The sequence below is a fragment of the Ranitomeya imitator genome, chromosome 3, assembly GCF_032444005.1.
Source record: "Ranitomeya imitator isolate aRanImi1 chromosome 3, aRanImi1.pri, whole genome shotgun sequence".
In the NCBI taxonomy this organism is placed as follows: Eukaryota; Metazoa; Chordata; class Amphibia; order Anura; family Dendrobatidae; genus Ranitomeya; species Ranitomeya imitator.
This window is the reverse complement of record NC_091284.1, coordinates 776,012,615-776,029,058: the sequence shown is the minus strand read 5'-3', so window position 1 is coordinate 776,029,058 and position 16,444 is coordinate 776,012,615.

The window sequence follows — 16,444 nt, the reverse complement described above, 5'->3', positions numbered from 1 at the left end:
TCTAAAGGAATCAGCCAAGATTTCAGGAACAGAATTGTGGACTTGCACAAGTCTGGCTCTTCATTGGGTACAATTTCAAGATACTCAAAGGTGCCTCTTTCATCTGTATAAACAATTATACGCAAGTACAAACAAGATGGGAATGTCCAGCTATCAATCCGCTCAGGAAGGAGACAGGTTCTGTGTCCCAGAGATGAACGTACTTTGTCCGACATGTGCATATCAACCTAAGGACAAAAGCAAAATACCTTGTGAAGATTATGGTGGAATCCGGTAAAATTGTGTCAATATCCACAGTGAAATGAGTACTGTATCAACATGGGCTGAAAGGTAACTCTGCCAGGAAGAAGCCATTACTCCAAAAGAAACACAAAAAAGCCAGATTAATGTTTGCAAGTGCACACAGGAACAAAGACCTTAATTTCTGGAGACATGTCCTGTGGTCTGGTGAAACTAAAATTTAACTTTTTGGGCATAATGACCATCTTTATGTTTGGAGGAAAATGGGAGAAACTTGGAAGCCTAAGAACACCATCCCAACTGTGAAATACGGGTGTAGCAGCATCATATTGTGGGGTTGCTACAAACAGAAAAACTGACCAGCATATCCCAACTAGTGTGAATAGGAGCCAGCTAACATAATTATAAAAAAATACAAAGCTGCACTCTGGATTGTTTACAATGGTAAATCTAGAAAATTGGAACTGCATTACTGCCATAGAAAGTTGGTTAAGTGCTATATTACGTACATATTGTAAAGCTGCAGTAGCATCGTACGCAGTGAAGAAGCAGTGACCCACAAATTCAAACACAAAAGTCTCTTTTAATGTGTTTCTTCACAGCATTAAAGTCCAATTCACATAAATGCATATAACTTCAGTGGATATTATCAGTGACCAGTTTACACCAGGTCAAAGCAATACATATCACATGGCTTTAGATTTGCGGTCCCTAAACAGGCCAGACTTCCCTTGTCCAGATTCCCTGGGCGACCGCACGCCATCTCACAGTCTCTATACGTCTCCATACACACAGCCTCATATGTTGCAGACACTACACACGCCAGCCCTCCTCTGACTAGTTCTTGTGGCTGTCTTTACAGACTCTTTACTCACACAGTCGTACACAGTTCAGGATATCCTCTGGATAGCAGCCGGGCAGCATATCCACCTGTTTGCAATCGTTGCACATGCTAGTCCTCTTTCGGGTACAGGACATCCAACCCCGGGCACAGGACTGTCCACATCCGACTCCTTCGGGTACAGGACATCCACCTCCGGGCACAGAACTGTCCACATCCGAGACCAGTACCATGGACAACTTGCATCTCTGTGTACGCTGCGGGTGCCAGGCTATTCAGCTGCCCTGGGTGCTGGCTCTGCTGGCCTCCATGCACTCTGCAGACCAGCACACACCAGACTGACACTGACGCGCACCTCGCACACCTGGCCTGACCTGGCCAGACACCTGACACACCCATACCCCTTACTGCAGGGTTTTTAAAGACACCAACCTGTGGCCTTCAGCCACCTGGAAAACCTGGACCGGAGATCCGTGACTCTCATGCACACCTATGGACTTCATCCATCTGCATGCACATTCTGGGGAGAACAAACAGCGCCCCCTAGCTGTATCAGAGGCCACAGTCTCACAATATGAAATTTTGGAAACATGGAAATGCAATATTGCTATAGAAAAATTTACAGTAAAAAGAAGGTACTTGGCACATAAATTCACCAATGTATATGAGCCCAACTGCAACGTCAATGCGTACCTTATACTTGGGTCCCTGTCCTGATAAGATACCTCTCAGACTAAAAAGCCTACAATATAGGGGCAGGAAGGAACCAGCTAGTTAAAACCACCAGAGTCTGATGGGATTGGGCTTGAGAGTACACGTGTCACATGAGTTTGCTACAAACAAAAAAACTGATTAGCACATTCCAACTAGTGTGAATAGGTGCCAGCTAACATACCGTATATACTCGAGTATAAGCCGAGATTTTCAGCCCACTTTTATGGGCTGAAAGTAACCATCTCAGCTTATACTCAAGTCATACCCAGGGATCGGCAGGGGAGCGGAGCCGTGTAATAATACTCAGCTGCTCCTGGTGCGGTCCCTGCACGTCTTTTCCCTGGCTCCGGCAGCTTATTCCTGTAGTGAGCGGTCACAGGGTACCGCTCATTACAGTAATGAATATGGACTTATGGACCCCACTCCCATAGGGGTGGAGCCGCATATTCATTACTGTAATGAGCGGTACCATGTGACCACTCACTACAGGAAGAAGCTGCCGGCGCCGGGGAACCAGGGACCACGCCAGGTGCAGGTGAGTATAACTCAGTGCGCACCTGCTCCCCTTTCCACCGTCGGTGCTGCTGCGCCTTCCGCGTCCTCTGCAGTGACGCTCAGGTCAGAGAGCGCGGCGACGCGATTAGTGAGCGCCGCCCTCTGCCTGAACGTCGGTGCAGAGAACGGGAAGACACAGCGGCGGTCGGTGGTGGAATCCGGAGTAGGTGAATATAGCAAGTGTCGGGGGCCTGAGAGGTGAGTATGTGTTTTTTTATTTTTTTAATCGCAGCAACAGCATATGGGGCAAATATCTGTATCTAGCATCTTATGGGGCCATGTGCAGCATTATATGGGGCAAATATCTGTATGGAGCATCTTATGGGGCCATGTGCAGCATTATATGGGACAAATATCTGTATGGGGCCATGTGCAGCATTATATGGGGCAAATATCTGTACGGAGCATCTTATAGGGCCATGTGCAGCATTATATGGGGAAATTATCTGTATGGAGCATCTTATGGGGCCATGTGCAGCATTATATGGGGCAAATATCTGTATGGGGCCATGTGCAGCATTATATGGGGCAATTATCTGTATGGAGCATCTTATGGAACCATGTGCAGCATTATATGGGGCACATATCTGTATAGAGCATCTTATGGGGCCATAATACATATTTGTGGAGCATTATACAGGGCAAATGTGTCTATGGAGCATCTTATGGGGCCATAATCAGCATTTGTGCAGCATTGTATGGGGTAAATGTCTGTATGGAGCATCTTATGGGGTCATATTCAACATTTGTGCAGCATTATACGGGGCATATTTTAATATGGAGCATCTTATGGGGCCATCATGAACTGTATGGAGCATTATATGGGGCTCCTGATTCAATATGGATATTCAAAAACACGTAACCTACTGATGTCTCAATTAATTTTACTTTTATTGGTATCTATTTTTACTTTTGAAATTTACCGGTAGCTGCTGCATTTTCCACCCTAGGCTTATACTCGAGTCATTAAGTTTTCCCAGTTTTTTGTGGAAAAATTAGGGGGGTCGGCTTATACTCGAGTATATATGGTAATTCTAAAAAAAAAAATACAAATCTGCATTCTGGATTGTTTAGAATGGTAAATCTAGAAAATTGGAACTGCATTACTGCCATAGAAAGTTTGTTAAGTGCTATATTATGTACATATGGATTTTTGGAAAATTGGAAATGTAATATTGCTACAGCAAAAAGAAGGTACTTAGCACATAAATTGGCCAATGTATATGAACTTAACTGCAACGTCAATGCGTACCTTATTTTTCAAAATTCCATATGTACATAATATAGTACGAAGAATAAATAAAGGATCTGGGAATGTTTAGTTTTCAAAAAAGAAGGCTAAGAGGAGACTTAATAGCAGTCTACAAATATCTAAAGGGCTGTCACAGTGTAGAGGGATCATCCTTATTCTCATTTGCACATGGGAACACGAGAAGCAAAGGAATGAAACTGAAAGGGAGAAGATACAGATTACATGTTAGGCTACGTTCACACTAGCGTTATGCTAGTTTGCGTCGGGTTTGCGTCGGGCGACGCAGCGGCGACGCATGCGTCATGCGCCCCTATATTTAACATGGGGGACGCATGCGTTTTTGTTTGTTGCGTTGTGCGACGCATGCGTCTTTTTTGCCGCAAGCGTCGGACCAAAAAAACGCAACAAGTTGCATTTTTCTTGCGTCCAAATTTCGGCAAAAAACGACGCATGCGTCACAAAACGCAGCGTTTTTGCGTGCGTTTTGGTGCGTTTTTGCGTGCGTTGCGTCGCCGACGCAGCGGCGCACAACGCTAGTGTGAACGTAGCCTTAGAAAAAACTTTTTGACAGTGAGGGTGATCAATGAGTGGAACAATAGTAGGAAACACCTCCGGCACTCAAAAAAAGGTATAATTCTTGAGAATATCCTGTGTAACAAAAGAATATTTACAGCCAATATATGACAAGACAAAATTTCCGACGTTTCGGCTCTCAAGCCTTTATCAAGGATGTCTGTCACAAGATGAATCGGCATGCATGGTGTGCTTGCAGCCAGGAGCAGAGTAAAAAGTGACACTATACCATTTGCTGTTCCCATGATTTGGAGAGAACCCAAAAAATCATAGTGATGACTGCTACTTTTGTTTTGTCAAACTGAAGGGCTTTTCTACAAAGATCTAACATAAGATTAGTTACCCTGAACTTGAATCTGCGATTAGGCTAGTTCCACATGATGGTACCTTGCCAGATTGGATGGAAATTAAGTAGAATATGAAGACTATGGAGCTGAAGCTACTGGCGAAGACATGGAAACCTTAAGTCAAGATGAGTATATACCTGATGGAGCAGCCAGAACGCTTTACTCAACATGAATGAAAGGATCTTGTCAGAGACCTTTCATTGTCAAAAGATAAAGCTGAGCTTCTTGCATCTAGGTTGAAAGAGAAGAATCTACTTCATGATGATGTCACAGTGTGTTATTACTGAAACAAAAGTAACACTTTAACACAATTTTTCACAGTTGATGGACCAATGGTGCACTGTAACAATGTGAATGGCCTCTTTGAAGAATTGAATCAAGAGTATTTTGTTGCAGATTGGCGATAGTTTATTGACTCATCCCAGATAAGTTTGAAAGCAGCGTGCATCACAATGGAAATATGAAACCATCAATCCCTATTGCTAATCATGTAATCTAAAGGAAAGTTATGAAAATCTGTCAGTTTTTTTGGATGCTATACAATATAAGCATCATCAATGGAATATATGTGGTTTCACAAAATATTGTTGCTTCTTGTGTTTATGGGACAGTAGAACACAGTAAAGCATTATGTTCATCGTGATTGGGGACAGAGAAACATCTATGCTCCAGGTAGAGACAATGTTCAGCATAATCCTTTAGTTGCTCCAACAAAAATCTTTCTTCCTCCACTACATGTAAAGTTGGGATTGATTGAAAACTTTGTGAAAGCCATGGCAAAGACAAATTCACTAGGGTTCCAGTACATTTCACAGAAATTCAACAGCATTTCACCAGCAAAATTGAAGGAAGGGGTATTAATTGGTCCTCAGATCAGAGAGCTTGTGAGAGTTGTGAGAGATGATGTGTTTGAAGGAATTCTAAATGCTAAGGAATTGAGATCTTGGAAACGCTTCAAGAGGATCTGTGAAAACTTCTTAGGAAAACAAAAATCTCCAGAATATGTTGAAGGTGTTGAGGAACTGCTAAGTGCATACCAGTGTCTTGGATGTCGCATATCTCTGAAAATACACTTTTTGCATTCACATTTAGATTTCTTCCCTCAAAATCTTGGGGATGTTAAGCGATTAACAAGGCGAGCGGTTTCACCAGGACATTAACCCCTTCCCGACATGTGACGCCATGTAGGCATCATGAAAGTCGGTGCCAGTCCGACCTGTGACGCCTATGTGGCATCATGGCAGGATCGTGTCCCTGCAGATCGGGTGAAAGGGTTAACTGAAATTTCACCCAACCTGCAGGGATAGGGGGAGTGGTACTTGAGCTGGGGGGGGTGGCTTAGCCCCCACCCCATGGCTATGATATGATTGGCTCTGATTGGCTGTTGAAAGTGACGTTTCACTTTCAATCAGAGCAATCGTAATATTTCACCAATGAAAATTGGTGAAATATTACATTCCAGCCATGGCCGATGCTGCAATATCATCACCACGATCTGCCACCACCACCGTCTCCTCCCATCCGTCCTCCGTCCTGTCCTCTGCTCCCCTCCGTCCTCCTATCCGCTCCCCCATGCTCCGATCCCACCCCCCCATACTTACCGACCTCCGGTGTCCCTCCCGATGTCCGTCCGTCTTCTGCATGGGCGCCGCCATCTTTCAAAATGGCTGGCGCATGCGCAGTGCGCTCGCCAAATCTGGGTTACAGTTAGAATTAGGGTTAGAATTAGACTATGTGCACATTGTGCGGATTTGGCTGCGGATCCGCAGCGGATTGGCCGCTGTGGATTCATAGCAGTTTTCCATCACGTTTACAGTACCATGTAAATCTTCTATGGAAAACCAAATCCGCTGTGCCCTTGGTGCGGAAAATGCCGCTCGGTATTTTCTGCAGCATGTCAATTCTTTGTGCGGATTCCGCAGCGTTTTACACCTGTTCCTGTATAGGAATCCGCTGGTGAAATCCGCACAAAAAACACTGGAAATCCGCGGTAAATCTGCAGGTAAAACGCAGTGCGTTTTACCTGCGTTTTTTTCAAAAACGGTGCGGAAAACTCCGCACACAAATCCGCAATGTGGGCACATAGCCTTAGGGTTGGAATTAGAGTTAGGGTTGGAATTAGGGTTAGGGTTGGAATTAGGGTTAAGATTAGGGTTAGGGGTGTGTTGGGGTTAGGGTTAGGCTTGTGGTTAGGGTTATGGTTCAGATTAGGGTTAGAGGTGTGTTGGGGTTAGGGTTGTGGTTAGGGTTGAGATTAGTATTAGGTGTGTGTTGGGGTTAGGGTTGTGGTTAGGGGTGTGTTGGGGTTAGGGTTGTGATTAGAGTCATGGTTAGAGTTGGGATTAGGGTTAGGGATGTGTTGGGGTTAGTGTTGGAGTTAGAATAGAGAGGTTTCCACTCTTTAGGCACATCAGGGGGTCTCAAAACACGACATGGCGCCACTATTGATTCCAGCCAATCTTGCGTTCAAAACATCAACTGGTGCTCCCTCCCTTCCGAACCCCGACGTGTGCCCAAACAGTGCTTTACCCCCACATATGGGGTACCAGCATACTCAGGACAAACTGGACAACAACTTTTGGGGTCCAATTTCTCATGTCACCCTTGTGAAAATAAAAAATTGCGGGCTAAAAAATCATTTATTGAGGAAAGAAAAATTATTTTTTATTTTCCCGGCTCTGCGTTACAAACTTCTGTGAAGCACTTGGAGGTTCAAAGTGCTCACCACACATCTATATAAGTTTCTTGGGGGGGTCTAGTTTCCAAAATGGGGTCACTTGTGGGGGGTTTCTACTGTTTAGGCACATCAGGGGCTCTGCAAACGCAACGTGACGTCCGCTGACCATTCCATCAAAGTCTGCATTTCAGAATGTCACTACTTCCCTTTCGAGCCCCGACGTGTGCCCAAATAGTGGTTTACCACCACATATGGGGTATCAGTGTACTCAGGACAAACTGGACAACAACTTTTCGGGTCCAATTTCTCCTGTTACCCTTGTAAAAATTAAAAATTGCGGACTAAAAAATCATTTTTGAGGAAAGAAAAATGATTTTTTTATTTTCACGGCTCTGCGTTATAAACTTCTGTGAAGCACTTTGGGGTTCAAAGTGCTCACCACAGATCTAGATAAGTTCCTTGGGGGGGTCTAGTTTCCAAAATGGGGTCACTTGTGGGGGAGCTCCAATGTTTAGGCACACACGGGCTCTTCAAACGCGACATGGTGTTCGCTAACGATTGGAGCTAATTTTCCATTCAAAAAGTTAAATGGCGCTCCTTCCCTTCCGAGCCCTGCCGTGTGCCCAAACAGTGGTTTACCCCCACATGTTAGGTATCGGTGTACTCAGGAGACATTGGCCAACAAATTTTTGATCCATTTTATCCTGTTGCCCATGTGAAAATGAAAAAATTGAGGCTAAAAGAACATTTTTGTGAAAAAAAGTACTATTTCATTTTTACGGATCAATTTGTGAAGCACCTGAGGGTTTAAAGTGCTCACTATGCATCTAGATAAGTTCCTTAGGGGGTCTAGTTTCCAAAATGGGGTTACTTGTGGGGGAGCTCCAATGTTTAGCCACACACGGGTTCTCCAAACGTGACATGGTGTCCGCTAACGATTGGAGCTAATTTTCCATTCAAAAAGTCAAATGGCGCTCCTTCCCTTCCGAGCCCTGCTGTGTGCCCAAACAGTGGTTTACCCCCACATTGAGGCATCGGTGTACTCAGGAGAAATTGCCCAACAAATTTTAGGATCCATTTTATCCTGCTCCTCATGGGAAAATGAAAAAATTGAGGCTAAAAGAACTTTTTTATGAAAAAAAAGTACTATTTCATTTTTACGGATCAATTTGTGAAGCACCTGGGAGTTTAAAGTGCTCACTATGCATCTAGATAAGTTCATTGGGGGGTCTAGTTTCCAAAATGGGGTCACTTGTGGGGGAGCTCCAATGTTTACGCCAGTGTTTCTCAACTCCAGTCCTCAAGACCCACCAGCAGGTCATGTTTTCAGGATTTCCTTAGTATTGCACAGGTGATGGAATTAATGCTTGAGCAGATGATGAAATTATCACCTGTGCAATACTAAGGATATCCTGAAAACTTGACCTGTTGGTGGGTCTTGAGGACTTGAGTTGAGAAACACTGGTTTAGGCACACAGGGGCTCTCCAAACACGATATGGTGTCCGCTAACGATTGGAGCCAATTTTCCATTCAAAAAGTCAAATGGCGCTCCTTCCCTTCCGGGCCCCGACGTGTGCCCAAACAGTGGTTCCCCCCCACATATGGGGTATCGGCGTACTCAGGACAAATTGGACCACATCTTTCGGGGTCCAGTTTCTCCTTTTATCCTTGGTAAAATAAAAAAATTGTTGCTAAGAGATCATTTTTGTGACTAAAAAGTTAAATGTTCATTATTTCCTTCCATGTTGCTTCCGCTGCTGTGAAACACCTGAAGGGTTAATAAACTTCTTGAATGTGGTTTTGGGCACCTTGAGGGGTGCAGTTTTTAGAATGGTGTCACTTTTGGGTATTTTCAGCCGTATAGACCCCTCAAACTGACTTCAACTGTGAGGTGTTCCCTAAAAAAATGGTTTTGTAAATTTTGCTGTAAAAATTAGAAATCACTGGTCAAATTCTAACCCTTATGACTTCCTAGCAAAAGAAAAATTTGTTTCCAAAATTGTGCTGATGTAAAGTAGATGTGGGTAATGTTATTCAATAACTATTTTATGTCACATAACTCTCTGATTTAACAGAATAAAAATTCAAAATTTGAAAATTGTGAAATTTTCTAAATTTTCGCCAAACTTCAGTTTTTTTTCACAAATAAACGCAAAATTTATCGACCTAAATTTACCACTAACATGAAGCCCAATATGTCCCGAAAAAACATTCTCAGAATCGCTACGATCCGTTGAAGCGTTCCTGAGTTATTACCTCATAAAGGGACACTGGTCAGAATTGCAAAAAATGGCCAGGGTATTAAGGTCAAAATAGGCTGGGTCATGCGGGGTTAAAGTAATGGAACACTGCTACCAGGGTTTTTGGAATGACTCAATGATGAAAGATTACTGTTAGATGTTATATAGGGACAACCCTTAAAAATCGTATCAACGACAGTCTAATGTCAAGCACTTTTAATTTCTGCTCATATTTTGGTTTCTATTTTGCATGTGAAATTATTTTGGATCAATAAAAACTGTTTTGTAAGGTGAAGCATTTTTTTTCTGATATGTAGATTACTGTTTTCTTAATGTCACCAGTATATTTCCTATACCTTATAATAATGATGCTGCTCCATGTAAACTATAAATGCTACATAAAAACTATATACATTTTTGAAATCAGGACAAAAAGATAATTCAGAAAAGTACAAAGTCACCTGTGATGATTACAAAAAAATACTGTAATTTTTTGTAGACCTGTGGAATCTTTTCCTTCTGGAACTGATGGTGACAATCAGTGTTTAACTGCTGAAAAGACCAAGTCATCCTTTCCCATATTGTCCGGTATGTGCAGGTCAATAAGACATCTTGTTATAGCCTATGATTAAAAAAAATGTAATGTGAATGAGCACATGAGAGCTCAGAAGATCACTGCTTTTCTGTGCTCTTAAATTGATCAATAGTCCAACACTTCAAAGTATAATATTCTCATTCTTTTATGGTGTGCACTAAAAGTGATAAGTGGCCATACAGTCTTGTGCCTAATACTGATCCTGAATACTGTGCCCATGACTTGATCAGGCACCAAACTGACCCTTTTTATGAACTTAACCTCCTCCTGACATGCACTGTGTATATATATATGTGTGTGTGTATATACAGTGGGGCAAAAAAGTATTTAGTCAGTCAGCAATAGTGCAAGTTCCACCACTTAAAAAGATGAGAGGCGTCTGTAATTTACATCATAGGTAGACCTCAACTATGGGAGACAAACTGAGAAAAAAAATCCAGAAAATCACATTGTCTGTTTTTTTTTAACATTTTATTTGCATATTATGGTGGAAAATAAGTATTTGGTCAGAAACAAACAATCAAGATTTCTGGCTCTCACAGACTTGCAACTTCTTCTTTAAGAGTCTCCTCTTTCCTCCACTCATTACCTGTAGTAATGGCACCTGTTTAAACTTGTTATCAGTATAAAAAGACACCTGTGCACACCCTCAAACAGTCTGACTCCAAACTCCACTATGGTGAAGACCAAAGAGCTGTCAAAGGACACCAGAAACAAAATTGTAGCCCTGCACCAGGCTGGGAAGACTGAATCTGCAATAGCCAACCAACTTGGAGTGATGAAATCAACAGTGGGAGCAATAATTAGAAAATGGAAGACATACAAGACCACTGATAATCTCCCTCGATCTGGGGCTCCACGCAAAATCCCACCCCGTGGGGTCAGAATGATCACAAGAACGGTGAGCAAAAATCCCAGAACCACGCGCGGGGACCTAGTGAATGAACTGCAGAGAGCTGGGACAAATGTAACAAGGCCTACCATAAGTAACACACTATGCCACCATGGACTCAGATCCTGCAGTGCCAGACGTGTCCCACTGCTTAAGCCAGTACATGTCCGGGCCCGTCTGAAGTTTGCTAGAGAGCATTTGGATGATCCAGAGGAGTTTTGGGAGAATGTCCTATGGTCTGATGAAACCAAACTGGAACTGTTTGGTAGAAACACAACTTGTCGTGTTTGGAGGAAAAAGAATACTGAGTTGCATCCATCAAACACCATACCTACTGTAAAGCATGGTGGTGGAAACATCATGCTTTGGGGCTGTTTCCCTGCAAAGGGGCCAGGACGACTGATCCGGGTACATGAAAGAATGAATGGGGCCATGTATCGTGAGATTTTGAGTGCAAACCTCCTTCCATCAGCAAGGGCATTGAAGATGAAACATGGCTGGGTCTTTCAACATGACAATGAACCAAAGCACACCGCCAGGGCAACAAAGGAGTGGCTTCGTAAGAAGCATTTCAAGGTCCTGGAGTGGCCTAGCCAGTCTCCAGATCTCAACCCTATAGAAAACCTTTGGAGGGAGTTGAAAGTCCGTGTTGCCAAGCGAAAAGCCAAAAACATCACTGCTCTAGAGGAGATCTGCATGGAGGAATGGGCCAACATACCAACAACAGTGTGTGGCAACCTTGTGAAGACTTACAGAAAACGTTTGACCTCTGTCATTGCCAACAAAGGATATATTACAAAGTATTGAGATGAAATTTTGTTTCTGACCAAATACTTATTTTCCACCATAATATGCAAATAAAATGTTAAAAAAACAGACAATGTGATTTTCTGGATTTTTTTTTCTCAGTTTGTCTCCCATAGTTGAGGTCTACCTATGATGTAAATTACAGACGCCTCTCATCTTTTTAAGTGGTGGAACTTGCACTATTGCTGACTGACTAAATACTTTTTTGCCCCACTGTATATATATATATATATATATATATATACTAGATGGTGGCCCGATTCTAACGTATCAGGTATCTAGAATATGTAGGTAGTATATAGCACAGGCTACGTACTATATTGCACAGTGACGTAGTATATAACACAACCGACGTAGTATATAACGGAGCTACGTAGTATGTAACACAGCGTACGTAGTATATAGCAGAGCTACGTAGTATATAACACAGCCACGTAGTATATAACATAGCCACGTAGTGTATTGCACAGCTGCGTAGTGTATTGCACAGGCACGTAGTATATTGGTCAGCCACATAGTATATAGCATAGCCACATCGTATATCGTAGTATATTTCACTGCCACGTAGTATATAACAGAACCACGTAGTATATTGCACAGTCGACGTAGTATATAACAGAACCGACACAGCCACATAGTATATTGCACAGGTAGGGAGTATATAGCACAGAGCACGTAGTATATTGGACAGTCACGATGTATATTGCACAGTCACGTTGTATATTGCCCAGCTAGTATATAACAGAGCCCACACAGTATGTAACACAGCCCACGTAGTATATAGCAATGTGGGCACTATATACGTGGTTAAAAAAGACTTAAAATAAAAATAAACATATACTCACCTTCCGAAAACCCCTTGAAATCCTGGCGCCTGTGTGCGGTGCACACGGCAGCTTCCGGTCCCAGGGTTGGTATGAGCGCAGGACCTGTGATGACGTCGCGGTCACATGACACAGTGTTAATAGCAGCGTTAATGGAGTGCATTTCACCGCGGTCCGTTAACTCTGGCATTAACCCTGTGTGAGCACTCAGCACTGACTGCAGGACAGTAAAGCAGCGGCCATTTTGCTGCCAGACTATGACCGTCGCTGATTGGTCGTGGGTGTTTTGCCACGACCAATCAGCGACCTGGATTTCCATGACAGACAGAGGCCGCGACCAATGAATATCCGTGACAGACAGACAGAAAGACAGACAGACGAAAGTGACCCATAGACAATTATATAGTAGATACTGTGTGTGTATATATAGAGAGAGAGACGTCGCGTGCCCTCCGGGAGCTGCGTTCCCACAAATCACAGTATGCTACGCTCCCATGATTAAAAGCAGGCGTCAGCTCTATGTGAGAGCTGACACCCTGCAGCAACACACACAATGTGTGCTAGCACTGATTGTGGGTGTTTAACCCCTCTGATCTTTTATCAATAGTGACAGTGACATCACAGGGCATCGCAGAGGGAGCTCCCTCTGTGCTCCATCAGCACAACACGATTGCAATCGCATTATGCTGATGGTCTCCATGGTGACACCGGGTCAAAAGAAGGCTGAAGCATTGCAGAGTATTAGATCAGCAATCTGTTAGTATGTTAGTATACAGTTGATGTCCCATCTTGGGACAATGTAAAAAAGTAAAAAGGTTAAAAAAAATCGTAAAAAATATATATTGTAATGCCGCGGTAGCATCGTACACAGTGAGGAGGCAGTGACCCACAAAGTTCAAACACAAAAGTCCCTTTACTGTGTTACGTCACACATAAAGATGTTTTACAGTACACATCATCAAACTTAAATACACACATTTGCATCTCGTCTCAGTGCCCGTTTCATAGCACTACACATCATATGGCTTTTAGATTGCAGTTTCTAAACACGCCAGACTTCTCCTTGTCCAGTATCCGTGGGGCGACCGCATGCCATATTACAGTCTCCAAACACAGCTTCACATGTTGCAGACACTACACACGCCAGTCCTCCTCTGACTAGTTCCCGTGGGTGTTCTGCACCGCTGTATCACAGTGTCTCTACTCACACAGCCGTACACAGCCCAGGATATCCGGATAGCAGTCGGGCACCATATCCACCTGGTTGCAATCGTTACACATGCCAGTCCTCTTTCGGGCACAGGACATCCACCTTCGGGCACAGGACTGTCCACATCCGACTCTTTCGGACACAGGATATCCACCTCTGGTTCACCTCCGGGCACAGGACTGTCCACATCTGAGACCGGTTGCCATGGACGACTTGCATCGCTGTGTACGCTGTGGGTGCCAGGCTATTCAGCTGCCATAGCTGCTGGTTCCGCTGGCCTGTGCTGCTTCACACACACAGCCAGCAAACTGCAGGCCTCTGCTCTGCACAACAGCACACATCAGACTTACACTGACATTGCACCTAACACCTGACACCCCCATTCCCCTTACTGCAGGGTTTTTAACAAACAAACCTGTGGCTTTCAGCCACATGGAAAACCCAGACCGGAAATCCGTGACTGCTATGCACACCTATGGACTTCATCTGTATCCATGCACAACGTGGGGAGAACACACAGCGACCACTACCTGTGACACGAGTCACTGCCTCACAATATATATCACAAAATAAAGAACAGAAAAATATATTATTCCAATAAATGCATTTACCGTATATACTCGAGTATAAGCCGAGATTTTCAGCCCATTTTTTTTGGCCTGAAAGTCCCCCTCTCAGCTTATACTCGAGTCATACCCGGGGGGGCGGCAGGGGAGGGGAAGTGGGGGCTGTGTAATTATACTTACCTGCTCCTGGCGCGGTCCCTGCAGGTCCCTGCTTCTTCCAGCGCTGCAGCTTCTTCCTGTATTGAGCGGTCACATGGTACCGCTCATTATAGTAATGAATATGCGACTCCACCTCCCAAAGAGGTGGAGCCGCATATTCATTACTGTAATGAGCGGTAACTGTGACTGCTCACTACAGGAAGAAGATGCAGTGGTGGAAGAAGCAGGGACGTACAGGGACCGCGCCAGCAGTAGGTGAGTATACGGGGAGAGGAGCACTGCGCTGCACGATATTTACCGCTCCTTGTTCCGGTGCGGCTCCATCTTCAGCGTCCTCTGGCTGTGATGCTCAGGTCAGAGGGCGCGGTGACGTGGACAGTGCGCGCCCTCTGCTGAACGTCAGTGCGGAAGACGGAGCGGCACTGGAACGAGGAGCAGGTGACTATTGAAAGTGCCGGGGTTCCTGAGCGAAGAGAGGTGAGTATGTGATTTTTTTTTTTACCGCAGCAAAAGCATATAGGGCAAGTGTCTGTGTGGAGCATCTTATGGGCCATAACGCTTGTGCAGCATTATATGGGGCAAGTGACTGTATGGAGCATCTTATGGGGCCATAACGCTTGTGCAGCATTATATGGGGCAAGTGACTGTATGGAGCATCTTATGGGGCCATAACGCTTGTGCAGCATTATATGGGGCAAGTGACTGTATGGAGCATCTTATTGTCATGTCGGACGCTATTCACACTAGGGCGTCCGACAGACAGCGGTAATTCTGCATTCGTCCACTATGCGCTCAGTGGCGCCGGCTAGATTTTATCTAGGTTGTCCGGGGTTAATCTAGCTGGTACTCAAATTGGAGGCTGGGTCACGCCCACGGCCTTTAAATAGTTCTTCTGAACTTTGGGTGTCGCCGATTATAGCTTGTGTCTTGTACCTGGTGATCTCGGTTCGAAGTGGTGGTCTTGGAGTGGAAATATCATATCTGGTGGTGTATGATCCTTTGTCATATTTCTCTTTCCCATATTTGTGTTTTGTTTTGCCCTGTGCACATTATAGTGTTGTTGCTGAGTGTGTTTGCGGCGTGGTGCGTTTTTGGTTTTCCCTGTTTGTGCTTTCTGTAGGGGTTGGTGTAAGGAATTATCACTGGGTGGAGGGTGGAGGTTTCAGATTAGTACTGAAACAGGAGTTAGGGTCAGGCCTGGCGGCCCAGACAAGCACACCATCAGTGTAATCTCCGGGAGAGGGACAGACAGGGTTTCCCTAGTCTGAGGGATATCGCAGGGGCCCGGGTTATTAGCTTTAGCCTACCTAGGCTCCCCGTGACACTTATGGGCCATAACGCTTGTGCAGCACTATATGGGGCAAGTGACTGGAGCATCTTATGGGGCCATAACGCTTGTGCAGCATTATATGGGGCAAGTGACTGTATGGAGCATCTTATGGGGCCATTACGCTTGTGCAGCATTATATGGGGCAAGTGTCTGTATGGAGCATCTTATGGGGCCATAACGCTTGTGCAGCATTATATAGGGCAAGTGACTGTATGGAGCATCTTATGGGGCCATAACGCTTGTGCAGCACTATATGGGGCAAGTGACTGTATGGAGCATCTTATGGGACCATAACGCTCGTGCAGCATTATATGGGGCAAGTGACTGTATGGAGCATCTTATGGGGCCATAACGCTTGTGCAGCATTATATGGGGCAAGTGTCTGTATGGAGCATCTTATGGGGCCATAACACTTGTGCAGCACTATATGGGGCAAGTGACTGTATGGAGCATCTTATGGGGCCATAACGCTTGTGCAGCATTATATGGGGCAAGTGACTGTATGGATGAGCTTATGGGGCCATAACGCTTGTGCAGCACTGTATGGGGCAAGTGTCTGTATGGTGCATCTTATGGGGCCATAACGTTTGTGCAGCACTATAAAGGGCAAATATCTCTATG